Source organism: Lepisosteus platostomus, chromosome 5 (genome assembly GCF_059453375.1).
Source record: "Lepisosteus platostomus isolate fLepPlt1 chromosome 5, fLepPlt1.hap1, whole genome shotgun sequence".
Classification (NCBI taxonomy): domain Eukaryota; kingdom Metazoa; phylum Chordata; class Actinopteri; order Semionotiformes; family Lepisosteidae; genus Lepisosteus; species Lepisosteus platostomus.
In genome coordinates, this window is record NC_142615.1 from 49,574,619 (window position 1) to 49,600,613 (window position 25,995).

At 41.8% G+C, this 25,995-nt stretch overlaps 5 non-coding genes across 5 annotated transcripts; all 5 read right to left on the reverse strand.

Annotated features, from left to right (window-relative positions):
- Positions 1-3,973: 3,973 nt before the first annotated feature.
- On the reverse strand, positions 3,974-4,046 carry trnaa-ugc (transfer RNA alanine (anticodon UGC)). Its single transcript has one exon. It is a non-coding gene; the product is annotated as a tRNA-Ala (tRNA).
- Positions 4,047-7,496: 3,450 nt separating this feature from the next.
- On the reverse strand, positions 7,497-7,578 carry trnal-uag (transfer RNA leucine (anticodon UAG)). Its single transcript has one exon. It is a non-coding gene; the product is annotated as a tRNA-Leu (tRNA).
- Positions 7,579-11,059: 3,481 nt separating this feature from the next.
- Positions 11,060-11,147, reverse strand: trnay-gua (transfer RNA tyrosine (anticodon GUA)). Its single transcript is given in 2 exon segments — positions 11,060-11,095; positions 11,111-11,147. It is a non-coding gene; the product is annotated as a tRNA-Tyr (tRNA).
- Positions 11,148-16,679: 5,532 nt separating this feature from the next.
- On the reverse strand, positions 16,680-16,772 carry trnar-ucu (transfer RNA arginine (anticodon UCU)). Its single transcript has 2 exons — positions 16,736-16,772; positions 16,680-16,715 (listed from the first exon to the last, which is right to left on the reverse strand). It is a non-coding gene; the product is annotated as a tRNA-Arg (tRNA).
- Positions 16,773-25,901: 9,129 nt separating this feature from the next.
- trnai-uau (transfer RNA isoleucine (anticodon UAU)) lies at positions 25,902-25,995 on the reverse strand. The gene is made up of 2 exons: positions 25,958-25,995; positions 25,902-25,937 (listed from the first exon to the last, which is right to left on the reverse strand). It is a non-coding gene; the product is annotated as a tRNA-Ile (tRNA).

The window sequence follows — 25,995 nt, forward strand, 5'->3', positions numbered from 1 at the left end:
GAACACTGCACTGAGAGAGAGAGGGGTTCATACACACACACTGACTGGACACTCCAGTACATGAACACTGCACTGAGAGAGAGAGGGGTTCATACACACACACTGACTGGACACTGGACAGGAGTAAAGAGAGAATCAGAGCATTACCCACTTTCTTTTTCTTCTGTCTCACAGGAGGTGGTGATTGGACCTCCTCCAGCTGGAGTCCGAGTAGGGAGAGAGGGGGCAGGAGAGGGACAGCACAGGGAGAGAAAGAGAGAGACAGGTGAGTCAAGTGTCCCAAGAGTACAGAGACTCTGCTGAGATCACACTCGCAGTGAGTGAGCCTGGGTGTAGCCCACTAATACTGACCCACTGTACACCATAGGACAGAGAAGAGGAGGAGGAGAGAGACACACTGCCTAGACACCACAGGACAGAGAGGAGGAGGAGAGAGACACACTGACTGGACACCACAGCACAGAGAGGAGGAGGAGAGAGACAGTGACAGACAGGGCTGACAAGACAGACAAGATGGCGAAACTCCACCACAGACAGGACAGGAGGCAGGGTGGGACCAGCACTGACCTTCTTCCTCTCTCCTGCCGGAGGAGCTGTCTCCACCTCCTCTTCCTCCTGCAAGTCAAGAGACAGGCTGAGAGAGAGACGGGCTGGTGGGACATCGGCGAACAGAGCTGAAGGCAGAGAGCCGGGGAGACAGGCCCAGCTGGGACAACGCAGGACAGACAGAGAGACAGACAGAAAGGAAGGAGAGAGAGACACAAAGATGAAGGCACAGAAAGACAGCAGGCAAAGAGAAAGATTGAGATTGAGGGACAAACAAACCGAGAGAGAGAGCGGAAGGAGAGAGAGAGAGGAAGGAGAGAGAAGGACAGACAGACTGACAGACGGGGCTGAAAGAGAGAGAGACAGAGAGGCAGGGACAGACAGACAGCAGGACGAGAGAGAGACAGAAATCGAGGGACAATAATTTGGTTTCGAAATTTATTCTGAAAATATACAATCATTCACTCCTGAAAAATATCGAGTTCAAATTATACATTATGTACAATATTGTAATCAACATATGGCTAATCATCAAAAATAAAAAAAAAACTGTACTGGGGGACACAGCTGGCTGTGCTGTTCTGGACAGAACACACTGAGGTCCAGTTTCCACCTCCTGCAGGATCAAACAGCACCTCCACTGGCTCTCCAGTGAACAGAGGGACAGACAGAGAGGCTTCAGGCTGCAGGGTGACATTGTCTCTGTGAGCTGAAAGACAATCAGGACAGAGGATGATATAAGAACACACTCTGTCAAGAATATAGAGCCCTCTAGTGATCCTACTGTAGACCTGCTCACCACCCACAGTGACGATCACAGTGCTGATACTGCTTCCATTAAGGTCCCTCACTGTGTAGTTGCCCTGATCAGCTGGAGTGAGGGAGCGGAGTGTCAGAGAGCTGTTCTGCACTGACACTCACTGTTCGTACCTGGGGCCAGGGAGCCCTGCGCTGCTCAGTAAGACTATACGATTCCGGACAGATCGTGCAGGATCAAACAGCACCTCCACTGGACCAGCAGTGTGGAGGGGGGAGACAGAGAGGCACCAGGCTGCAGGCTGTGGACTTCTGAGTGAGCTGAAAAGGGACAGGTAGAAACATGTTGAATATTTAGTTTTACAACAATACCTTGAGTTTGGACTGCGATCAGCTTCATTTTGTATTTCAGCTGTGAAAATGCAATTTCAAAAATGCACGCCACAGTCATGTTAGGTTCAAGTTACAGTTGCATCACAACTCAATACATTTGCAATTCACTTCTGAGATAATTGTTCCTGGTGTTTGTGTTGTGTATGCCTTGCAATGGAGGGGTGAGAAATAATGGACTTATTACATTATAATGAATAATAATTGCTTACACTTATATAGTGCTTTTCTGGACACTCCACTCAAAGCGCTTTGCAGGACATGGGGACTCCCCTCCACCACCACAAATGTGCAGCATCCACCTGGATGATGGGACGGCAGCCATAGTGCACCAGAACGCTCCCCACACACCAGCTATGAGTGGGGAGGAGAGCAGAGTAATGAAGCCAATTCATAAATGGGGGTTATTAGGAGGCCATGATTGGTAAGGGTCAATGGGAAATTTGGCCAGGACACTGGGGTAAAACCCCTACTCTTTTCGAGAAACACCCCGGGATTTTTAATGACCACAGAGAGTCAGGACCTCGGTTTTACGTCTCATCTGAAGGACGGCACCTGTTTACAGTTTTTCCAGTGTCCCCGTCACTATACTGGGGCATTAGGACCCACATGGGCCACAGGGTGAGAGTTCCCCCTGGTGGCCCCACTAACACCTCTTCCAGCAGCAACCTTAGTTATTATTGTGAAGAATGAAAGAATATTAGGAACATGAAAAGGTTGAATGTTTTAAATGCGTTTTTTTACTGAAACATCCGCTACAGAGATGCGCACACACGTCATTACAAACGCACACCTGCACAGAGACGTCCTCAAGCGCCTTGTTCACAATTATGGGCTCCAATAGGAACAAAAAACGCCAGCCTGACAACTCGAGCATTCAAACCAAGAACCCAACACGTACTTATGTTGGCAGCCTGTGCAGAAAAGCAGAAAGAACCACAAGCCTTCTCTATTGGGAGGAAAAACACACACTCCCTCTCTCACACTCCTGATTTCCTTAAATAGCTCATTCTTCATCTCTGGCTCCTACATACAGTATAGCAGCGCTCAGTCTGCTTTGAATAAGCCATAAATCTAAGATTTGTTTTATCTGTTCCTCTTGTCTAGGCCTAGAGCTGCTTTTCATAAAAGAGCTGTTTGCATAAATAGCTAGGGTTACAGCTGAAGACACCAGCTTCATCCCCCAGTGTGTTATACGTCGGGAGCAAGAGAAGAGGGCCAGGCCGTGCCTTTTCATAGATTTTTCTTCTGAAAAGTCAGTTTCTCAGAGGCAGATTTAGCCCCTCATGCATTGTAGAGAGATAGACACGCCCGCGCGCGAACAGTTAGAGCTGCACCCTCACACAGAGTCAGACCCGCACAGACACATCCTCTTGTTTAAACAAATACACAAACCTGACGGCGCTCACAATGATCCAGACACACACACACACACACACACACACACACACACACACACACGACATCAGTAGTCACACTTGCACACTGGACCCCAGCTCAGTCCTCACCTCCAGCTCCTGCAAACCGCTTCGAACAAACTGCATTAAGAAAATTAGGTTGCGTTCCGGTAGCAGGCCATCCTGGGCACCAGTGTGAGTTACACACTCATTTGTAAAAGCCCTTCCGCATCGTCGGGCATGCTTCACAGTGCTGGACCTGGGGTGTGGGTGCTGTCTGTGTGGAGTTTGCATGTTCTCTCCCTGGTCTGTGGGGGTTTCCTCCAGGTGCTCCAGTTTCCCACAGTCCAGGGACAGGCTGCCACTTTCACTGGGCAGTGCACCGTCACCGTGGCAGCATGGTGGGTCGGATCTGATTTCAGTCTTTATTTCCTTTTTTAGAGATCCTGTAACCAGGACCTGTTCACTGCCATGACGGACATAAGGAACAATAAAGCCGAAGTCTTGTTTCCCACAAGAAACAACAAAACCGAAGTATTGTTCGATGTGCCGGTACAAACTTTTAGGTTATATAGTCCTTCCTTGCTGCTTCAGACGTCATTCGGTGTTATGGTAAGGGGGGGGTCGTGGTATTTGGCCAGTTAAGAGACCCTGGCCAAATGGTCAGTTTAAGATTATGCCCCCAGGGGGTTCCTTGCTCGCATCTGGAATCCTTATCAGTTAACCCCCTTTCCTGCCATAAACCCCTGTTGCTTAGAAGTCTAATTTTCAGGCAGAACTGACTTAAGTTAACCCTATTTACATCTTGTCTCTTACTTCAGCCCTCTTCCATTTGCTAGTTAAAAGTTGTACAACCCATTTGTATGCGACAAAAGAAGCCAGTCTGTTTCCGCCCGGTTTCGAACCGAGGGCCTTTCGCATGCAAGGCGAACATGATAACCACTACACTACGGAAACAGTGGTAAGATGTGCCCAGCGGCCCAGTGCTGAGCTTCGCCAATGCGTTTCAGCTGCTTCCAGTGCCTTTATTGGAGTGCGCTGATGGACCGTGCTCTCTCTCCAGAGACCAGCACGCCTGTCATGGACGGAGCAGGAAAGGCGGTGCCACATTCTACAGCCCTCTCCACGCAATCGGGCTACTGAAGTGGAGAAAATCGCCTCTCCAGAAAGTGCAAATATCATAGAGGTAGAGGTAGGGAGAGAGGAGGAGTACAAATTCAAGCAGAGGCCTGAGTGGAGCACTGTCGTATGGCCCTGACATCAATCCCTCAACTCTCTGCATAAAGCAGTGTCTTATGGCCATAACATCCCACCCCCACCACTCTCAATGGAAAGCACTGTCGTATAACCATGACATCCCACCCCCACCACTCTCTGCATAAAGAAGTGTCGTATGGCCCTGACGCCCACCCCTCCACTCTCTGCGTTAAGCTGTGTTGTCAGGCCCTGACATCCCACCTCCACCACTCTCTGCGTAAAGCAGTATCTTCAGGCCCTGACATCCCACCCCCGCCACTCTCTGTATAAAGCAGTGTCATATGGCCCTGACATCCCACCCCCACCACTCTCTGTGTAAAGAAGTGTCGTATGGCCCTGACACCACCCCTCCACTCTCTGCGTTAAGCTGTGTTTTCAGGCCCTGACATCCCACCTCCTCCATTCTCTGTGTAAAGCAGTGTCATATGGCCCTGACATCCCACCCCCACCACTCTCTGCGGAAAGCACTGTCATATAGCCCTGACACCCACCCCTCCACTCTTTGAATAAAGCAGTGTCGTCAAGCCCTGACATCCCACCCCCGCCATTCTCTACGTAAAGAAGTGTCATATGGCCCTGACACCCACCCATCCACTCTCTGCGTTAAGCTGTGTTGTCAGGCCCTGACATCCCACCTCCGCCACTCTCTGTGTAAAGCACTGTCGTATGGCCCTGACATCACACCCCCACCACTCTCTGCGTGAAGCACAGTCATATAGCCCTGACGACCACCCCTCCATTCTTTGCATAAAGCAGTGACGTCAAGCCCTGACATCCCACCTCCGCCACTCTCTACGTTAACCCCTGTTAACTCGCTTGCTGAATGATCTCTCAAGAAATCCCTGGTGAGATTCAACAGGTGTTTTCTTCAACAGCCACTAAAAGTCTGATGACCTTCTCTGGATTTCCTGAATATGATGTAAAATTAGTTCAAATCATTTGGTAGTTAACAGAACAAAATGCTTTGGAGGTACATTTAAAACAGCAGAGCAACACTGTAGCACTTCGTGTGTGACTGAGTTTAATTGTGTAAACCTGTCTCTCTATGAACACGAGCAAAGAGTTCTCACTCAACAGAAGATTGCGATGTGAGCACAATAATGTAAGACATCTGGTGATGCCAGGGATTGAACTCGGAACTTCATACATGAAAACCATTGAACTACATCCCCTATGGCACAGATGGTGGAACTGACTTAAAGATGTGCATATGTTCACTGACCACAATCCACCCTTCATGAATAATTGAAATGAATAATTTATTTTTATATCCAGTCACATGGGCGACGGTGGTTGATTCTTCAATGGGGGAGAGCGTTTTTCTACCTCCTTACTCGACTGTCTTTCAATTATGTTTTCCTTGAAATCTTTTTGCATCTTTTAAGTGCTTGCGATTAAATTACGCATAGAAAAACAGCAGTACAGTTGATGTTCATGGACCGATGCACACAACTCCAGTGATAAAGCCCTGTCTGTAAATATTGTAGAAGAACGTTAAAGGGCGAAACAACGCTCCAACCACGGGAATGGTAACAAGAAGGATCGTGTTCTTATTTAATATGTGCTTTTGAATTGCCTTGTCAATACACACAGGCTTTAGAGATGGACAAATAATTTACAGTGGTGTTTGTAAACAAAGATGGAACATGTTTTTTTCTATACCAGGAAGAAAGGAGCAGACTCTTAAACTTTAAGAGACAGAAACAATACCTCATCACAGCTAACACTAATTAAAACAACATCACAACAGAAGAGTGAAGCCTTGGGTGAATCAAATTAGTTTTCATTGGTCGTCTGTGTCTTCATAACTTTGTAGGTGAGAGAGAGGATTGCGAAAATGTGCGGGTGCTTCTTAGAAGTGTGTTGGTAGTACAGGTGACTTCCAAATAATTGAGCCGGGTTTTAATCCCGGCCAGTGCATCCCCAAACCTTTTCAAGATAATCATTTATCCGGTAGCACATCTCCTGAAACTAACATTCGAGGTAGGAAGCGTGCTCTTAAACACCAAAACACTCAAAAAGGAAGAAGCAGATCTCTGTACACAAGACAGTAGTGCGATATTAGAATTTCTGAGTTCTTGATGGATTCAGGCTCCTTCTCAGAGGTCCTTGCTCGCCAAATAACTTTACATCTGAGGAAGAGCACCACGGAAAAAAAACCCAACTCAACAAGCGAGCGTGTTGGTTGCTCTTGCTCTTAATGCAAGGAGCTGTTTTTTTTCCTTGCAATAATCATTATTAACCAAAAACAGCAGCACAGGTAAGTCGCATTTGTGATTATGTCACTTCTCTGCTTCAGCAAGGTCAATAAAAGACTCTGAAAGTAGTAAAGCAAAACTGAACTCAAAATCATATTAGGAATTCTGAGCGATATCTCCATACAGGTAATCCAATAAGAACGTTTAAATATTTGAATATAATCTCTCTATATATTTCGCTGCTTTTTACCCGGAGTAAAACTATTGGATTGAAGGAATGCTAACCGCTGGGTTAAAATGTATAGTTGTTATTTGGAGAAATCTGTAAACTCGTGATCTTATATGTTTTAAAAGACAGGACAGGGAAAAACGACAGTGCTGATTATTTTCCAGAGACAGAGCACTGATGACCTCTCCGAGCTGATTGATAAAGCCCACCCAGTGGATACTCTAGCAGAACGTCAAAGAACATTCACCTTTGTATCCAAAGAAACGACAGGAACAACATCAGGAAGCACAATCAATTCCCCTTTTAAATCTTTCCTGTAAGGTATGCTATGTGAATTCATGAAGTTAATCCTCTGATCTCTTTTGATCACGAACAAAGTATTTCTGATGGAGCGCTATGTTCAAAGATTTAATAAGCTTTACCCCTGCCAACGATTCGGCGTGAAGAATTAAAAGTTTCACAGACAAAAGCAGCTCACCACCACAGCCAATATTAAATGTACTTGCCGGTACACTATCATGTGCACTGCCTCAAAAGTGATCTCGGCAGACGTTGTTCCCTACATAAAGCTGAACGTGCCAAAGAGAATTTCTATTGAGAAAAAATATTTTTTCTGCCTTGATGTTAAGCCTGTCTTTTAGAAAGTCTATCTCTAAACACCTCCCACAGCCTAACAAAAAGCGCTTTTACTGATTGTATTGCAGGTCTTAAAACATTAATATTTGGCAGCAGTGGGATTCAAACCCACGCCCCCAGAGAGACTGGAGCCTAAATCCAGTACCTTAGACCACTCAGCCACGCTACCTTCCTTCATACCCATCTTCACATTGCTGGCTTGGACTAGGGGGGGCTTCAGCTCTTGTCGTCAGATCTAATGATATCATGACATGTGGAAGTGACTGCACCTTCATCTTCCGAGATGCTTTCAATAACACAAACGCTACTTTCACTGGCACAAACACAGCAATAATGAAGGTGGTGGGATTCATCCTTTGTGCTGTTTGTAGGGGTGTAACTCTACGGTGATCTGCTGACTTGAAGAGCAAAAATCAAAATCCTCTGCTATTACTGTTGCTTTTTTCATAGTTTCTTCAAATCCTTCATTTGAACGTAGATTTTGAAGGATATTGATGATAATACCACATAAATTGTGGTTTTCTTGTGATCGCCAATTTTATTCAAATAACAGCCTTTTTTACAGTTCCTTGCGTGTTTCACAAGGTATAATAGCCCCCTTCGCATCCTCAGCTAACATATTTTAAAATTACAATAGCTTATACAGCATGCATGTTTACATTTATATTAAAATTAAAGTAAATATACAAGAATACATACAGTGCTAACCCAATAATTCTTGTCAGGTTCTGCAACAAATCTGCGTTGTTATTTTAACATGTTTTAGCTGAGGGTGCAACAGGAGTATAAATGAATTTTCCCGCCAGCCATTCAAAGACCAAATTCCATGAGTGAACATTATTTTCTCAGATGTTGCCGGCATTGGACTTTGCCGGTGGTTGTCCACAACTGTTGTAGTAGTTCCTTCTTGAAATTCGACACGTGCAAAGCACTCGTAATATCATAGGTGTTAAAGTTCGCTGAGTCTATTCGAGTCATGGTGTGTATCCCTGCCTATCATTGGGAGACGGGTAACTTTTTTACACTCAGATTCCAATCTTCAATGCTTTGTGTGAGAGCTTACATAACTTTCATTTTCTCACAATTTCTGACGATTGTTCCAAAGGGGCACCCTGTCAATTCCGAATACTTTTCAAAAATCTGCCTGCATGTTTGATTATTGTCATTTCACTTAGAAAAAGTTCAATATTGATCATAACTAAAGAAAATAATGATCACGAACAAAAAAGGGATAAAGATGCAAGTCGATCTTGAATCAGAGCTGGGTGAAATGGGCTTCTGTTCTGATATGGTTGTATGAGAAACAGGAGGAATCGCCAATCTCCTATAGAACATGAGTTGAATCAGGAGTGAGACATTTAGTATACTCGTGCATATGTCAACGCCTGACCTACATCGTAAAACTAACATTAAGTTGTCAGAGACATTCATTTATATACAAACAAGAGACAGACCAAGTAATAATTCTACATTAGTTCAGGTGGGTAAACCTGAACTAACTAACTAATAAACCTTTTAATAATTCTACATTAACGTGTCCTACATTGATCAGACTAATTGACATGGTCTGATTCAGAGCCTGTGCAGTTCGTGCTAATTACAACAAGGACAGTTCCGATCCCTCATCACCGAACTGAACACAAGTTCAGCTGTTCTCCAGTTTTGTTACGCATGGTTTTTCATTGCAATTGAGTTCAGAGCTGGAGCTGATCTCCAGACAGTACAGTGTTTTGGGTAAGTTGTCGAAATTCGCATGAGGCTGCAGACAACTTACCCAAAGTGTTTTCTATAGCTTTCAGGTGGAGTTCATTTATATAAAACAACGTAAGTGGTATAAACGCAACAAGCCAGACGGCAGTCCAACTTATAATTTTCTGACGCGAGGCCTGACGCGTTATTCATTATGCCACTGACCCTGCTATTGTAGTGCTAAAAAACACGTTTTCTACATTTATGTCTGTTCACTCTAAAAACTCTAAAAAGGACAAAGGGTTTGTGTGTCCCGCTAAAATTCCGCTTCATTTCGAATGCAAATAAAAACCGTTTTGTTCCAAGAAATCATAGATTTGTCACATCCTTCATACTATACTTCTCTCTTGTATTAGTAAAGCATTTTGATTTAAACTGAACAATATATGAAAGGTTTCATCTATACACTTACACATAATAAGTATACGAATAAATACTCGGAAGAAGCCGCAGCTCAGGTATTAGAGAGATTTAAAATCGGATCGGAGGATTTAGAGTCCAGACTGCAAACCAACAGCTTACACAGGTCTTTTATAGAACCCTTTTGATTTCCTCTACTTTGTCCCTGTGATGTCATTGTCCTGCTCGCAGCCGAGCCCGACACACGTCTGGTTTCTGTCGCTTGACGCACACCCTGCAGTCCATGCGGGTCCTAATACCCCAATACAATGAAGGGGACACTAAACTGTAAACAGGTGCCGTCCTTCGGCTGAGACGTAAAACCGAGGTCCTGACTCTCTGTGATCATTCAGGAGAATAGTGGTGGTGGAGGGGAGTCCCCATTACCTGTAAAGCGCATTGAGTGGAGTATCCAGAACAGCGCTATATAAGTGTGCGTAATAATAATAATAATAATTATTATTATAATTGTAATGTAAAATGCAATAAAAAAAATATCAAACTTTGATTCAAAATAGATTAATGTAAAAACTGATAAAGCTAATGCTTTTTTCAGGGCTATAGCTGTAGCTGCGAGAAGGTTAAAAGCGCACAAGTGATCTGTCTTTCGTCAAAGTAATTGCCAGAGCAGTAAGACGCAGAGCACCATCCAGCAGCTGTAGACGATGTTCGGAGAAGAGCTAATTCTGTTTTTAGCACAGGGAGTGAGAATGAGCTCAGTCCGGCTCCGAGCAGAATCCATCCTGGTTTGGTTACAGTGCGCCTGAGGATCTTTGGATCGCAACGTAAAAAAAACAATTGCTCACATCGTGTGACTTCCACGACAGGAAGGAAAGATATCACTTAAAAAAATCAGAACTGAAGATTTGGATCCTGGGCCTCAATTTGATCAAATTATTAAAATAATAATTATTAAAATATCAAATTGTGTTTCTGCAACATTTCGTGCACAGTACGCCATTTTTATCTAAAAATAAAACAACAGTCACAACGAGAGCTTATACGCAGTCTGGGGTATATTCCCCTTTTATATTTTTGCCACTTTATATCGAACCTGTTATACTCCCAGAAGTGCACAGTAGCTTGTACAAATGTACAATTCACCACTGGTATAAACAGATGTGTGCCCTGTTTGCCTTTGTAAGCATTTGTTTAAAAAATAAGTTCACAATACGATAAAAACACAGAAAGCACAAACTTCATAATACAACGATACAAAATCAATACCAAATCATTATGCCAATTAAGTACCTATCCTTTGAAAACAGAGAACACCTTTATATCTACAAAAAACTTGACATTTGTATGTATTTTTGAATTACAAAGCAGACAGAGTAGTCCCTTAATTCAAAGATCGGATCTTGGCCAAAACAAGACAATCAGACGTGGGCTGAATTCGGAACAGGAACCTCTACTTCGTCGTTTATTGAACTTTTGATAAATGTCTGAATGAAACAGATTCGCTTTTTTAACTCTTTGATTAAAGTACACAAAAAGCACCTTCCTTCGAGCCGGAATCGAACCAGCGACCTTAGGATTCCCGAATGACTCTACTACAGTCCTCCGCTCTACCAACTGAGCTATCGAAGGGATGTCAAGCAATGCCCCCTAGCACATACTGCCCAATGTAGTGAAATGTTCCGGGTGATTTAAATCCCACTTCGACATCAAGTTTCCAACTCGTTTCCTTAGTCTTGTTTACCTTGAATTTAAGCCACGAACCAGGATTCTACTGTATAAACTTCCAGGGATATTACAAAATGTTTGATGGGGCATCAATCATTCCAGGCGGAAATTGACTCCTTTTTTTTCTCGAGGGATCATATTAAACATGTCATTAGTATCGAGAGGAGGATCACCATGAGACACAAAACAAATAGTTTCTTTCTGTCTTTATTAGAAAGTAGCGTTTGTGCTACATTAATAATATTTTCGTGGAAATAAAGAAGTTTCGAAATGTGGTTTTGAGTTAAATATTAGCGTGTTCATGTAATTAGTTTGTGTTTGTCATTACTATATATATATATTGCCATGTTACTAGAATTTGTAACTGAAGTTTACTAGTTGTGTTTTTTATGATGGTTAGACATTTGTTGATTACAATATTGTATATAATGTATAATTTGAACTACATATTTTTCAGGTGTGAATAGTTGTATATTTTAAGAATAAATTTCTAAAATAAATCATTGGCTTTATTTACTAGTTTCTACACCTATAAAAATCTTTCTTTGATGTATAATAGACCTTTAACTATATATGTATAGTAGTCTTCTAAATTTATCCGTATAATAGAACTACAACCATTTATGTATAATAAACATATAATCAATTTCATTCTAGACCAGTTACGGAGCACAGTTACACGTCTGGTATGCGTTCAATAGTCGTATATTCTACATCTTTTGCCCACTGGGATGTGCCGATTTTAACTTGGCAAACCAAGATACACATTTTCTAATGAAACCTTAATTAAAAGACAGTTTGTTTCTCGAAAGCGTGTTATGTAAAAAAAGAGAAAAACGAAAATATATGGATGGTAATCTTTCAAAGCTGAAGATTTTACTTTTGAAAAATTGACATTTTATGTACTGTATGCAGATGCATTCGCTGGTTTTAGAACTTTGCTGTACTTCCTGAATCATTTTCAGTATTATAAAGTGGGTGTAGATTTTTCTTTCAGGTTAGGACGCGAGTGTGTACATGTGTTTGATTTTCGTTTCACTGATTCTCATTGAAGATTTGGGAATTAACGACGAAAGAATCAGTTGCCTCGGAAAGCAGAAGGTTTGGTTCTCAACGATATTGAAGACACGCCCATGTAGAGCAGCGGGTGATGATTTGTGCTATAAAAGACCAAGTGCTCAAAGTGACGTCTGCGTTTACCGTTTAGACTTTTCATCTCGGGCGCACTTTTAGAAAGCAAAGATAGAGCAGTTGTGTTGAATCACATTATAGCAGCGGAAGCGTGCTGGGCCCATAACCCAGAGGTCGATGGAACGAAACCATCCTCTGCTATGTACACTCTATGCACGATTGATAAGCATACCATCAGTTTAATGAAGTGCATTAAAACTGTTTTTTTCTCTCGTGTGTATGAAAGCTTCACACTTAAGGTACTATTTCATCTTTACCAATAGCAGATGCCCAAATGTATCTTTGGTTGTTCTGCGATCCTTCATAGTTTCCTCAATTCCTTCAAATGAACATCCATATCAAAGCAATTATGTATATATATATTACAATTAAGGTACATATTAAAAATATCAACGCACATTTGTATAATGCTCATTTAATAATGATTGTCAAGGATTGTCAAGTTCTCCAACAAATCTGTGTTCTAATTTTAAAATATTTTTGCTAAGGATACAACGGGTGTATAAATGAATTCTCCCAACAGCCAGTTAAAGAAAAATTCCACACGTGAAGATGGTTTTCTTGGACATTGACTTAGGTACTTATTTGTTTACTTGTTGTAGTTGCACACGAGTAAAACACAAAGATTTCCTGCCACATTCAAGAGGGTTTGCGAAGAAATCCCTTCAATTTTTAGCGGAGATTTTGTTTACATCATCACAATCTGAAGCACGTCCCTGAGTACGTTTGACCCACCAGCCCTTTGTTTAACAGCTGCACAGGGACACATTCCCGTTGCTTTTCACAACTCACATGTTTGTAGTTAAAGAAAATAAAATACTGTCATTTTCCTGCCAGCTGGCAGTATTTCTTCTGCACTGACTAAGAGTAACCAAGAAGTTCATTTCATCTTTCGCAGGCTGTAATCTACAGAAAAGGAAGTGAATACTTGTATTAAGCTAAATCAAGCCGACGGAGTTGCACTGCTGTTGTTTTTCTCCACTTTTCGTTAAAAGGAGAAAAAATCACTGGCATTTTTTGGAAGCATTTCTTCTGTCCTGAGAAGCAAGATTTGTATTTTATCTTTCAGAAGTTGTATGAATTTCTTGAAGTTCAGAAACAACTTGTTCCAGAAAAGAAATTAACACTTGCTTCAAAGTAAATCAAGACGTCGGTGTCTCTTGCTGTGTGTGCTCTTATCTGTCCATCTCTCTATCCTCTTCTCTCTGGCAGTCTGTGTAGAGTATCTGAAGGGGATGTAACACCACTTGGAAAAGAAAAAAATTCTCAGGAAAATTCTCAGGCAGAATAAAAAATCATTATTCTCTTCTCAGTGAGATTCACAGCTCAGACTCACACTCAGACAGGATCTCAACTCCGTACTGCTCTCTATCCTCACAATCCAGAACCAGAAGATATTCAGACAATCAGTGCTGCTACATGAACAATATCAGACAGAACAGCCTGGACTCATGTCACATTTCCCCCTTTTATCTTTCCTCCCAGCCCTCTTAGAGACATAGAAGAGCTCCTGGTTCTCCTCTCTGTGAACTGGGCACAGGGGTCACTGATCTGGCAGTTGTGGGCTCTGTTCCAGGTCGAAAGCAAGAAGGATCTATTAACGCTTTCCAGGACTTCCAAACTCTTCAGTATTACTTTCTTTACTGTATGTCAGCCTCCCAAAATGTTTATAAATGTTTTATGAGTGTGGAATTATCTTATTATTTATATACAGTATTTATGTAATAAACAACAGTAGTGACACTATGATCGGTATATTGATTATTTGTAGCCTATGGTCCGATGGTCGTGTCTACAATAGTGACCATTTGACCAGTCTGTAGCTCTGAGCAGTGGGACTCAGATCACACAGAAGACCCGCCTGTGTGTGATTCCATACCAGCCCTGGGATTCAGCTACTCTCACAAATGTCTCACAGACCGTCTTATAAATTTACAATTAGATGAAGTCATGTAACAGTTTTACAGATAATTTAAATAATCAGACAGCAGTTTTGGCAGTGGATACATCTCCACATGGGAGAAAGGAACTGAAATATATGTGCTCACTGTAAAGTAGGAAGAGGTGGTCAGACAAGCAAAACAACTTTGCAGATAATGTGAAGTGACATTGTTTTGTGTCAATCAGCTCACAGATTTCGCTTCATGTGCCTTAAGCTGTGCAATTTGTATGGTTGTTGAATGAGATTGATTTCTTCACAAGCCCAGTCAATTGACAGTGGAGAGCTTGCCGACACACACCTTCATGAAGACTCTCTTCATTGTCAAGTCGCCTCCTTTGCATACAATAGTAGCACCGACACTAAGAGAAAGGATGAGAAATAGCGTTTATCAAGCGATTGCAGTGTTTGTTTGACTGAGGATCCTTGTGTGCTGAACTGGCCTCTGGAGAAGTGTAGTGCAGTAAAACAGAAGGTTTGTGTCACTCAAGATTGTTACAGAACAGAACAATACAATTACAATACTTTTATGAGAGTAAATATTACTGGTGCATCACAGTTCTTATAATGGTGAAAACAGGAGCACCTTCTCTACATTTTTGACTGAAGTATTTAAATGGAAAGAAATACTATCACTATGCAATTCATAAATGCAATTGACCTCCTCTAAATGTTCTAGTTTGATGAAACAATGTATGGAATTAGGTGACAATATCGGAATTCATTCAAATGCTCAGGATTAATTTTCAGCAACAAAAAAAGTGCTCGGAAATATTTTACAAGAATGAAACCTTACATTCACCTAAATAAACATTCACCATCTACATTAGCAGAGAACAGTAGGACAGAAGGTTAGTGTCACTGGACACTGCATCAGAGAGGCCGATCTCTTCTCCCTCATTATGCAGGCTTACCCACTCATGATGAACTGTCCTCCAGCGATACTCAGCTGCCATCATCGACTCAGACATGACGTTCATGTACATATTATACCTTAATATGGCACTGCGTTACAATAATTTGATCAAAACAACTGGTGAAAAAAAAGATAAAGACTTTGTCCAAAAAAGAAGCATTTATACCTTTCCTCTCCTACCAGCCATTACAAGTCACCTAGTTTTTAATTTAGAGCTAGATTAAAGCTCTAGTCTCTTTGGGGGTGTGAGTTGGAATCCCACTGCTGCCAAATAAGAAGCAAAAAACACACATTTGCTGCAGAAGTAACAGGAGAATTTGTGCCATTCAGCCTCATAGCGTGATGTCATTTTCTCAGGCTCATTTTTAGATGCTTGTGATCGAATCTATGATTCTTATGAGTGTGCCCTCCATAAAGGTAGCACAGATATAACGTGCCAAGTTTTCAGAGAATCGCATTAAATACAGGTCAGAAGAAGGCGACAAAGTGTCCGCTAGGCAGTTCAGCTATTTCAACGGTGTTCTCTGTTGTTTAGGTCCAGAATGACACCCGTTACAACCAGGAAACACACAGTGTCAGGCATCAAAAAGACTTCCCAAAACCCTGATCCTCTCCTTGATCCGGTGATGGCATCCAGACATTTCCTGCAACAAAGCCAGGATACGGTCTTCAACAACACGAGTGAAAGGCTAATTCCCAGCTTTTGCAATCCTTTGCAAAGAAGGACCGCATGTGCTCAGTGTTAAATGCGCTGTTCATTATTTTTATTAATAATAATAATCTATACATTATATAGTGCCTTTAAAGGTGGCTTTTCAAAGTGCTTTACAGAATGAAACCAATAAAGTTAAAAAATACACAAGATAAGCAGGATGAGAATACACAGTTAGAGGAGACAATAGGTGGTGGTATTAAATACAGTAGGAACGGAGGGGTAAAGAATAGTTCATTAAAGGCTCTTCTAAAGAAGAGGGTTTTGAGTCTGGATTTGAAGGAGTTTAGAGAAGGTGACTCTCTGATATCCTTGGGAATAAAGATCCAGAGCTTTGGTACAAAACAGGAGAAGGCCCAGTGTAGATGGACTGGGGGACAGATAGGAGACCAGAATTAGAAGAGCGAAGGTTGTGAGGTGGGGAGTAGGGCGATAACCCAGACAGGTACTGTGGTGTCAAGCCATGGAGAGCCTTATAGGTGAGCATGAGGATTTTGAAGTTGACAGGAAGCCAGTGCAAGGAGTCCAGGACAGGAGTAATGTGATCACAGTCCAGTGCTAATTTCTTTCTTGTGGCTGCTGGTTCATTTTCAACTGTGGACTCTTAAGAAGTCCTTTATTTGACTTGATCAACACTGATCCCTAGAGGATTTTGAAAGGTTGAATCAAAATGATACATGACTCTGGTGGGACTCGAACCCACAACCTTTGAATGACTTCATTCTATCAAAGCCTAGAAGTCCAATGCGCTCTCCATTGCGCCACAGAGCCAACCGATGCATCGTTATATAAAACAGCTACAGAAAGCTGTAACTCATGCTTCTCCCGTTGTCTTTAAATTAAGCTCCATAAATATTGACAATGAGTGGCCTGTTGTCTACGAATAGATACCGCTGGGATTCACACCCAGGGTCTCCTGGTTTTTAGTGAGGCGTCTTAACCAGCTAAGCCATGGTGCCAAACCTGCTAAATGTTATCCACAACTTCAACCACCTGTGAGAAACGGGCAACTGCAGTGTTACGCCTGCTGGCTCAACAGATAATCCTTTTCGAAGTTTAAGGAGAGGATTTCTTTGTCAATTCAATTAAACATTTTAGAAATGCTGAACGATTGATGTGTTTCACGCGCAGAAATATTTTATCGTTACGTACTTTTTCTGTGCAGTAAGTTCTCCTTCAACTCCGCCCAACAACAGAGGTCGTTTTTAATACAGGAGTAAAGGCACACTGCACATCAGCAAAACATCCCGTACAGGTTTAGGGAGAGCGACATCAGTGATTGGAAGGTTGGAAGTTTCGGGTCACTTTTTTATTATAGATTCAAGCAGCCCTGAATACCTTTTCAAGAAACATTTCAGAATCCCAGTCACGTCCAGTATGATTGCTACACAGGTCTACAGTATACAATCAGAATACTGTTTGTGCATTATATAAAACACACCGCCCAAAGCATTTCTAAAACAGGAATTACATGTTTCTGAATGGCCCTCCTTTATAAATAAAATAAAAGGTCTGAAGCCTGCTCCAAAGAAGCACTTTATTCAGAGCTGACAAAGATGTGATAGGAAACATCTCGGAAAATGAAGATGCAGTCATTTCCACGCGTCGCACAACAAGAGCTGAACCCACCCGACGTTCTCAAGAGAGTAAGGTGTAAGGAGTGTGGCTGGGTGATCTAAGTGCTGGGTTTGTGCTCCATTTTCTTCGCTGGGTTAGGTTTGAATCTTGCCACTGCTAAGTGTTGGTGGGTTAAGACCTTCCTTCTATTGCGACGTCAATGGGTAAAAGCTTTGCTTGACAGTCTGTCGAGAGACTGAACTAGGTGTTTCAAGATAGTCTTTGTCAGCTTAACATCAAGGCATAAAAAAACCTCATTTTGTGTTCCCAACAGCAATGCTCTTTGGTCCCTTCAGCATCATGCAGGGAACAACATCTGCCGTGATCACTTTTGAGTCAGTGTGAATCGTAGTGTGCCGCAATTGTTTTTAAAATTGGTTCTGTAGTGTAAGAAAAACTGGCCGTTCAGGGACGCCAAATATGTAACTGTAGTGGCTCTCTGAAGGCACCAGTTCTGTAGGGTTTGGGCATTTACTGAGACAATTATTTATTGTAGCAGTAAATCACAAAGTTGATTCTTTTGATGGCTTTAGAGTCCAACCATGCGACATAACTCAAACAACGCACACACACAGGTGCTAATACACGAGGATACATTTATTAATACATAGAATATGCATGTAAACCTAACAGATCTTATCGAGAGGGTTATCAGAATACAAAAGATATATATTCAATCAGTTACAAAGTGTTACACATATCAAGAGGACATACGTTCAGTATATCATTCATTAAGACCGTTTCGTAAAGTGAACTTGGTTACAACTTCTACATTAGATACTCAAAACAAGTACATAACTCTTAGGAATTAAATTGATATCAACTGGTTTGGATAACAATGGAATTCTCGAGCTGTAATGCAGTGAAGTTGAATACTCATCCAATTTCTGGGGATTCAGATCTCCTGCGGGCACAAACAAACAGTTGCAGGCTGTTGCTGTCCAATCCGCGCTCTCTGGCTCGGTGCCAGGCTGTGCTGTGCGGCTTGTGACGGTGCACTGCTGATGCTCACTGTTGGCTTTAACTAGCAAAGTTTGTGCACAGGAGAAAAGATGACTGTGGGTCCCAGAAAGTCAGGAAGAGGACCGGTTCGTTCCTGATGAAGAGCTAGTTCTGAATAGTGATTCAGCTGTCCACAGTTCCGACCTGTTCACGAGGCCTGCTGCTGGTTACTCTCTGGCAACCTCCGCTCTAGACTCTTAGAACAAAGGAAAGTTCTGGCACTCGGACACACTGGCCGTTCCGTGGTTGTCCGAGCTGAGTCTCAGGATGGTCAGGAGGCACGCTGCGAGAATGTCCTGCCCTTGGGAGCCTTCTGCTCCTGGGCCGTCCTGCCCTGGAATTCTCCTTTGAATTCCCTTTAGAACAGTCCACAGAATCCTCTCCAGAATCTTACTGAATCTCCCTGAATCTTACTGAATCTCTCAGGCTCTCTGTGTTGCCTGTTTTTACCTGGAGGAACTTCAGCTCGTTGATTGGCTGAAAGTTCCATGGGCATCAGAGTCCCACGTGGGTTACTCGGCCCTACCAGCCCCTGATTGGTTGATCAAGGTGAAATATGAGTCACTTACTCCTGACACTTAGGAATGCAGTCCAGATGTCCAACTGGCACTCCCTAGACAGATAGGCACCAATGGATGACCATTGATCATGATAGCCAGGCTTAGCTAAGTGCATCCCCTTTGGGAGCTGTCCTTATCAGGAACCTTAAATCAACCTGCATGAATAGTTTCTCTGTGGCTGCACCACAGAGATGAACACAGAAATGGGGCCTCATTTGGGAAGGCTCAGAACACTTAATTCTTTCTTATTAATAAGCCTCGCCGCTACAGTAGGCATGGTGCATTTGTCTGTGAAACTTGAATGCTGTGCTTTTTCACGCAGAATCATCGGCAGGAGCAAAGCTTATTCAATCTTTGCGCACAGCGCTCCATCAGAAATACTTTGTCCAAGTTTTGAAAAGATTGTGGGATTCTCTGCACACGCTCACATCGCGTACCTCAGACAACACCACCATTCGATGGGAAATTGATTCTACTTCTTGCAGTTGTTCCTGTGGTTGTGATAGTTACAAAGTTGCACTTTCCTCCACCTTCTGCTATAGTATTCATTGGGTGAGCTTCATCAATTGGCTCAGAAAGGTCAACTGTGCTTCGGAAAAAATCAGCAGCAGTGTCTTTATTTTGTCGGTGAGTATGGCTGTCTTTTAAAGCACATGAAAAACACGAGTTTGTGGATTTCTCCAAATAGCAACGAATTCAGCTGTGCAGAGCCTTACTGCTTTCAGAGGGTCTTTTACCGACGCTGCTGTAGTAGAGAAGTGACATAATCACAAACGCAACCATTTGTGCTGGCTGTTTAACTAAGTATTAAGCTTTTTTAACTATCACATGATTTTAACTAATTTAACATCATCTCCAGAAGAGCACCTCGCACTGCTCACTGAGCTGATGTATGTGCCCATTTCTCAAAAAATTAAATATCATCTGAACTGATTTTTTTCTACTTTAAATGCTTTCCTACTCTTTTAATATTTCAGTTAAATCTTTTATTTTGAAGTACTTTCCATTGATATTAATCCTAGTCCCGATGAATGATTCTGGGACATGGTGCGTCTTGAATAATGTTCTTATAGGTTTCAGTTTGGAAAAGTTCGCTCTCCAGAAGCTACCGAAACCTCTAATGGTCACACAAAGCTTAATGCAATAGCAACGTTTGGGGTTGAAAAAGAATATAACTTGCTATGAATATGAACACTGTTCCAGGAGGCGTGTAAGGACTATTTTGGCTCAGATCACCAATTTACCTTACATTTCTGATCCATTAATATCGCTATTGAATGCTAAAGGTAGGTCCTGGCAATACTTCTTGAGATCTTCTTTAGAAAAATTAAAAAAAAATATATTTCCAGAACTAAACAAAAAGTAAAAAATACTGATTACGTGCAACTGATAAAATCTCTCTTCCAGGGACGTTGTAGCTACATGCAAATTACAATGGAAAACTTTATCAGCTTTAAAAGTTTCTTTTGCATTTATAAGACGATCAGCATGACACTCAAAACATACCTGTATTCAGTAAGCGGTGAGTCTGCTGGCTGAGCAAGTTGCCTCCTCTACACACAATAGCAGCCCTGACGCTAAGATAAATGAAAAGAAATTGCTTTTATTGGGCACTTTTCATATCCGATGAGCTTGACATCTCCCAAGGGCGATGGAGTTTTTTTGCGACACTGCTTTTCCCTTTTTTCTTCTTTCTGTACTCTGATGCAAAAAAAAAGAGAAATCATGTAAGGGAAAAATGTATTTTTTTCATGGAGAAAACGTGCACCAGGAATGTTTTGTTTTGAAGAAGTGATTTAACATGATACATGACCTAATTTACTAGAGTAAATGCTCACACTGCAAGGTCTGCTTTACTACAAGAGAGAAGTAGAGTGAAAGATGTCATAATTGCACTGCGTTGTTGAAGAAAGCATCTTTTTCTTTGAATTCTAAATCAATCAGAATTTCAAAGTGAAACACAAACCCTTTGTCTGTATTAAAGAGATGATATTTTAAAACTGATAAAAATGTAGAAAACACGTTTCTCACTTAGAAATTTAGGATGGGATTATTACTATTACTAGTAATTACTAGTTGCAGTGCTGAACTCACCATGGTGCAATTCAGTTACATGATTGGCCAGTGGTTTCATGGATAACGCGTCTGATTTTGCATCATGAGATTGGAGGTTCGACTTCTACCGGGTTCGTGTGTTTTTAAATCAGGCTACTCAGAAATAGAAGTCCATTATGTGAATGAACCGCACCTGAAAGCAAACGTTGGTCAGGTTTCCTTCTTTCCAGCATGAAATAGCAAATCGTTACAAAAAGCACCAGCTAATGTCCAATAGCATTAGTCATTTTAATTAACATGAATATACTGTAAGGTCTTGGTACATGGGATTGGATTTCATCCACAATTTAAAAAAGGGCAAATTATATTTATAGGCTTCAGACACATTTAAATACAAAAGTGACCTAAAACTCTGTAACTTTCAGGTTAGTTTGAACCTGTAATGAAAAAGGGGCCTGAAACTTCCATTCTGTGATGTAACTGTCTCTAAAGTCGGACGTGATGTTTCACGGATGTGCAGTGTGCCTTTTCTCTTGTCATGTTCAAAATGACTTGCTGTGTAATTTCCTGAATGCGTGTCCTGTACTGCTCTGTTATTTCATTTAGATTATCTATGTGGTGTACAGATAAAACCAAACGGCATGGTCTAATTCCTGGGTTCGGCACCAGCTGAACCTGAACATACATCATCCGATCTCAACATGATTTGAACACACAACCTTTTGATGTGGTATCAGATGCACTACCATCACACCACTCCCCATAAGTGCTTTTAATTCCCCCAAGGAGAAAAATATTTTTTTTCATTCTCTCCTGTGAGAAGCACCGCTCTTCCAACGAGGGTCTCTTCTTCCCAGACCACAGATTATTTTTCCTGTCTGGCTCTCACACAGAGGGCAGACACACTGTCTCCACTAATGTGTTTACTACATCTATAGATCTGACCCCCTTACAGCCCTGATATTCCTGGACAGGATCCCATATTGAGCAGTATTTCTCGCGTTCTGAACTTACAGTGTGTACACAATGTACTTTATACACAAAGTAAGTGTTTTCGTAACTCTTGGACGTTTTGTCAAAATGTTACTGGCATGCCAAAATCGCCCCCTCAACTGAACAGTCCCACCCCCCTCAGTTTTGGATAAATTGTCAATGGTCAGATAACTACACTAACCCCGAATTCACAGTTACTACATCAGACTGTTTAATGTGCAGGAGGGCTATCTGTCCAGGAACAGCACGTTACATAGTGTCTATGTTTTGGGGTGTCAACATTATTATGACCTTATTTGCTCAGGTGGACCAATGCCTTGCAGTAGTTTATCCTTATACTTACAATCGTTATATAACTAGGACTGTAGTTATAGAAGTTTCTACTTTCTGTTGGTTTTACAATGATTTCTTAATGATTCAGAACCTCGTTACCGTTGATGTTGTTGCAAAAATGAACACATATGGTTGATGCTCCAGGCAAAAATAATCACGTGAGTTCTGATGAACGTGGAACTGTTCTTCATCACTAAATACCAGATTGCTTGTCGTTATCTTCTAACATGAAATACTAATCAGTGGCATGCTTGCGAGAATTCACTTGGATGGTTGCAATGGCTCCATTTAAACCGAAATATCACTACCCCCCTCAGGATTTCAGACCCCCCCCCCCCCTACAGATCATTCCCCTGGCGCCAGTCCTGGGTATAATGATGAACATAGCTGCCTTGCAAGCAGTGAATCTGGGTGTGATTCCCACCTGACCCATCAACAAACCTTTTCCAATGAATCTTTGATCAATTTAAAAAAGTCTTGAAGCTGGTAGGCTAGGGAAGAAGCACTGTTTGAGTACACTGAGGAAAATGTGCTACTGTGCTGTGCTGCTCCAGTAGCGCAATTGGTCAGGTTGTGGTGCTTTTATAGTGGAGTTATACCGAGGTTGTGAGCTCAATCATCACGTGGAGTATGTTCTGTTTTCAGCTGCAGAAACGTGCTGTTGAATTTATGTCGGTTCTTGTGTTACTTTTTCCTCTCGATGGAGCTGTATTAATGCAGGCACACCTGCTTCCATGTCAAGTTATTTTATCGTTGCTTACAAACCAACACACTGCAGACACCTCTGATATTGTCACTGCTTGTGGGCCACGTGTTCCTGCTGTCAGCCTACCATGATAATACACCTATAGAAATATTACTGCTGTAATACAGGAGCGAAGAAACAAAACGAAAGCACACCAAGTTTAAAAAGGTCAAAATGTGTCAAAGCCCTTCCTCGAGGAGAATGGGGTTCAAACCTACTTGTGCAGAGTATCATGTATTAAGAGGAGATTGCCTTAACCACTTGGCCACCTCCATACACACTTCAGCCCCCTCCGGACATGAGTTGACTCTTTCCCCATACTCAAGGGTAATTTTCCTCTTCCACCTACAATTTCAACATTTACCTTGTGAGATGTCAAACCACAGAGCCTGTGCTGCGCTTCAGTGTTAGCTGTAGTGGACACCCCATTGAACATAAAAAGCATATTGAACTCCTTGGACATAAGCCATTTCTCGTCACTTGCTCAGCGAGCAGGCTCAGCGCACACTGAATGCAGGTGTCTCAGAGCAATTGAGATGTGTCCAAGTGGCTGTAAAAGGGATATCTGATGCCAGTGCCATGGCTTAGTTCTCCGACGGCAGGCATAGCGGCGCGCCGGTTGGAGTATTCTCGGTCGCATTTAATGGCAACGTCATGGCAACGTCAGCTCAAACCACCAAATGGAGACAGGCGTGCTGACAAGCTGACCCTGCTGATGCAGAATTAACACTAGGATGTGAGAATGCTGTGGCTTAGTTGGTTAGAGTGCCTGCCTAGTAAACAGGAGATCCTGGGGTTGAGTCTCAGTGGTGCCTGTCTTGCCACACAGTTTATCATTATGGAAAGCAACATCCTTCTACATTAAATTTAATGGAAGTGTTCATTTAATTTTAGAAAATTTGGACTGGGGCGATGTATTATTGTAGCGGCGCAAGCTCACAGTGGTGCACTTGAGGAATGCGGTACAAGGGCCAGTGGTACATTGGATAACGCATCTGATTACGGATCAGGAGACTGTAGGATCGTAATGCTCTTAAACCCAGTACCATAACCGTAGTGTGTTCAGTCCTACACAACCTTTCTATCGACTGAATAAGCCTCCTGTTCCATCTCCATCTTCTTCCCACACATTCCGGCTATTTCAGCACCGTTATTGTTGGACCACAGTCACAGATACGTAAGGGACACTATTCTGAAGAACCGTCTTAAATAAATAACGTTGCAAAAGGTAACAATAATGTTTTCTTAACGTAACCTTACATTTGGGCGTACAATACAATTTTCTGTACCCTCAAATAAAACAAAATCTTACTGCTTTCTCCTGAGAAACACAAGTGTAGTGTTAAATCACAATAAATAATACAACAAATATACTAAACTAACACCCAGATGTGACAACACACAGCTATGACAGAACACATTGAAGACTTAAAAGCCCTTTAAATTTTTATTTCCTTAATTTCCATTCTCTTCCCTCCCCAGGATAACTGAAAACTAACTATAATAAAGACTGTATATGCATTACTTGTAATACAGCTACTAATAAAAATATACATGGAAGATATACATAATAATTAATAAATAACACTTTTATTAGTAAATACGTGTAATGATAACATTCATTGTGAATATTTGTGGTGTCTGGAAAGCAATTTTAGTTAAATATAATAATAATTTTCAAGCAAGTGGTGCATAAGCTTGTTACTTAATGAGTACATTATTTCCATTACATTCAAGACAGTTCTAATGTGATCGATTGTTCTGCTTAGTCCGCTACTGAGTAGCTTAAAACCTATGAAGAGGTGGTTTAAGCTAGACTCCTAATGCAGTAACATCTAACGGGCAGCAGCTGTTATTTTAGGTTTGTTGCAATTGAGAACAGGTTTAGTACAGAGCTGCTGACAAATTTCAGTGGAGTTTATTGTATAAGGGTTTATTGCAATTGACCCATTGTAGCTACCAATCAGCAGCAAGGAAAAACAAACTTCACTTGTGCCTTTTAAAAAAAGGGAAACAGAGTAGTAGTTTATGTGGTAATTTCAGGTACAATGTAAGAACTAAAGTTATCTACTCCCATAGTAATGCGTGGGGTCCTATAAATAGAAAAAAAACAATTTTAACCCGAAAACACAACAAACACAAAACAAGAAGTCTTCCAGGAACCCAGGTAAATCCCTGTAGTAGTCTAACAACTACAAAAAAAAAACAAATGCAACAACTTCAAAAGAAAAAGAACATTAAAAACAAATCTAGGGAACAACAAAAACACAGAGTCTAATTCGAGAGCTTTTTCAAGTCTTCAGTGCTCCTCTCGTCTCAGTAGACCTCTCTCATATATTTGTGTACAGGTCAGCTGGAGGTACACAGCTGATGGTAATTTAAGTAGGGAGCTGCGTCAGAATGCATGGGCTTCAAAGGAAAAAGTCAAGGTTTATTCCATGCTGAAAAGAGAAGGAAACACAATGTTTCAGCTGTGGAGCCTTATTTGATTGTGACTCGAAGTAAACCTTTACTTCTTCGTTTGATGTTAATTTATCTCCATCAGATACCTAATAATATCTAAACTTGACAGTTGCTTTCAGTAGCTAAAGACACTGCTCCAGGTGAGGCTCGAACTCACAACCTTGGCATAACTTCGCTGTGCACTGCTGTATAAGTACCGCGCGCTGACCGATTGCGCCACTGGAGC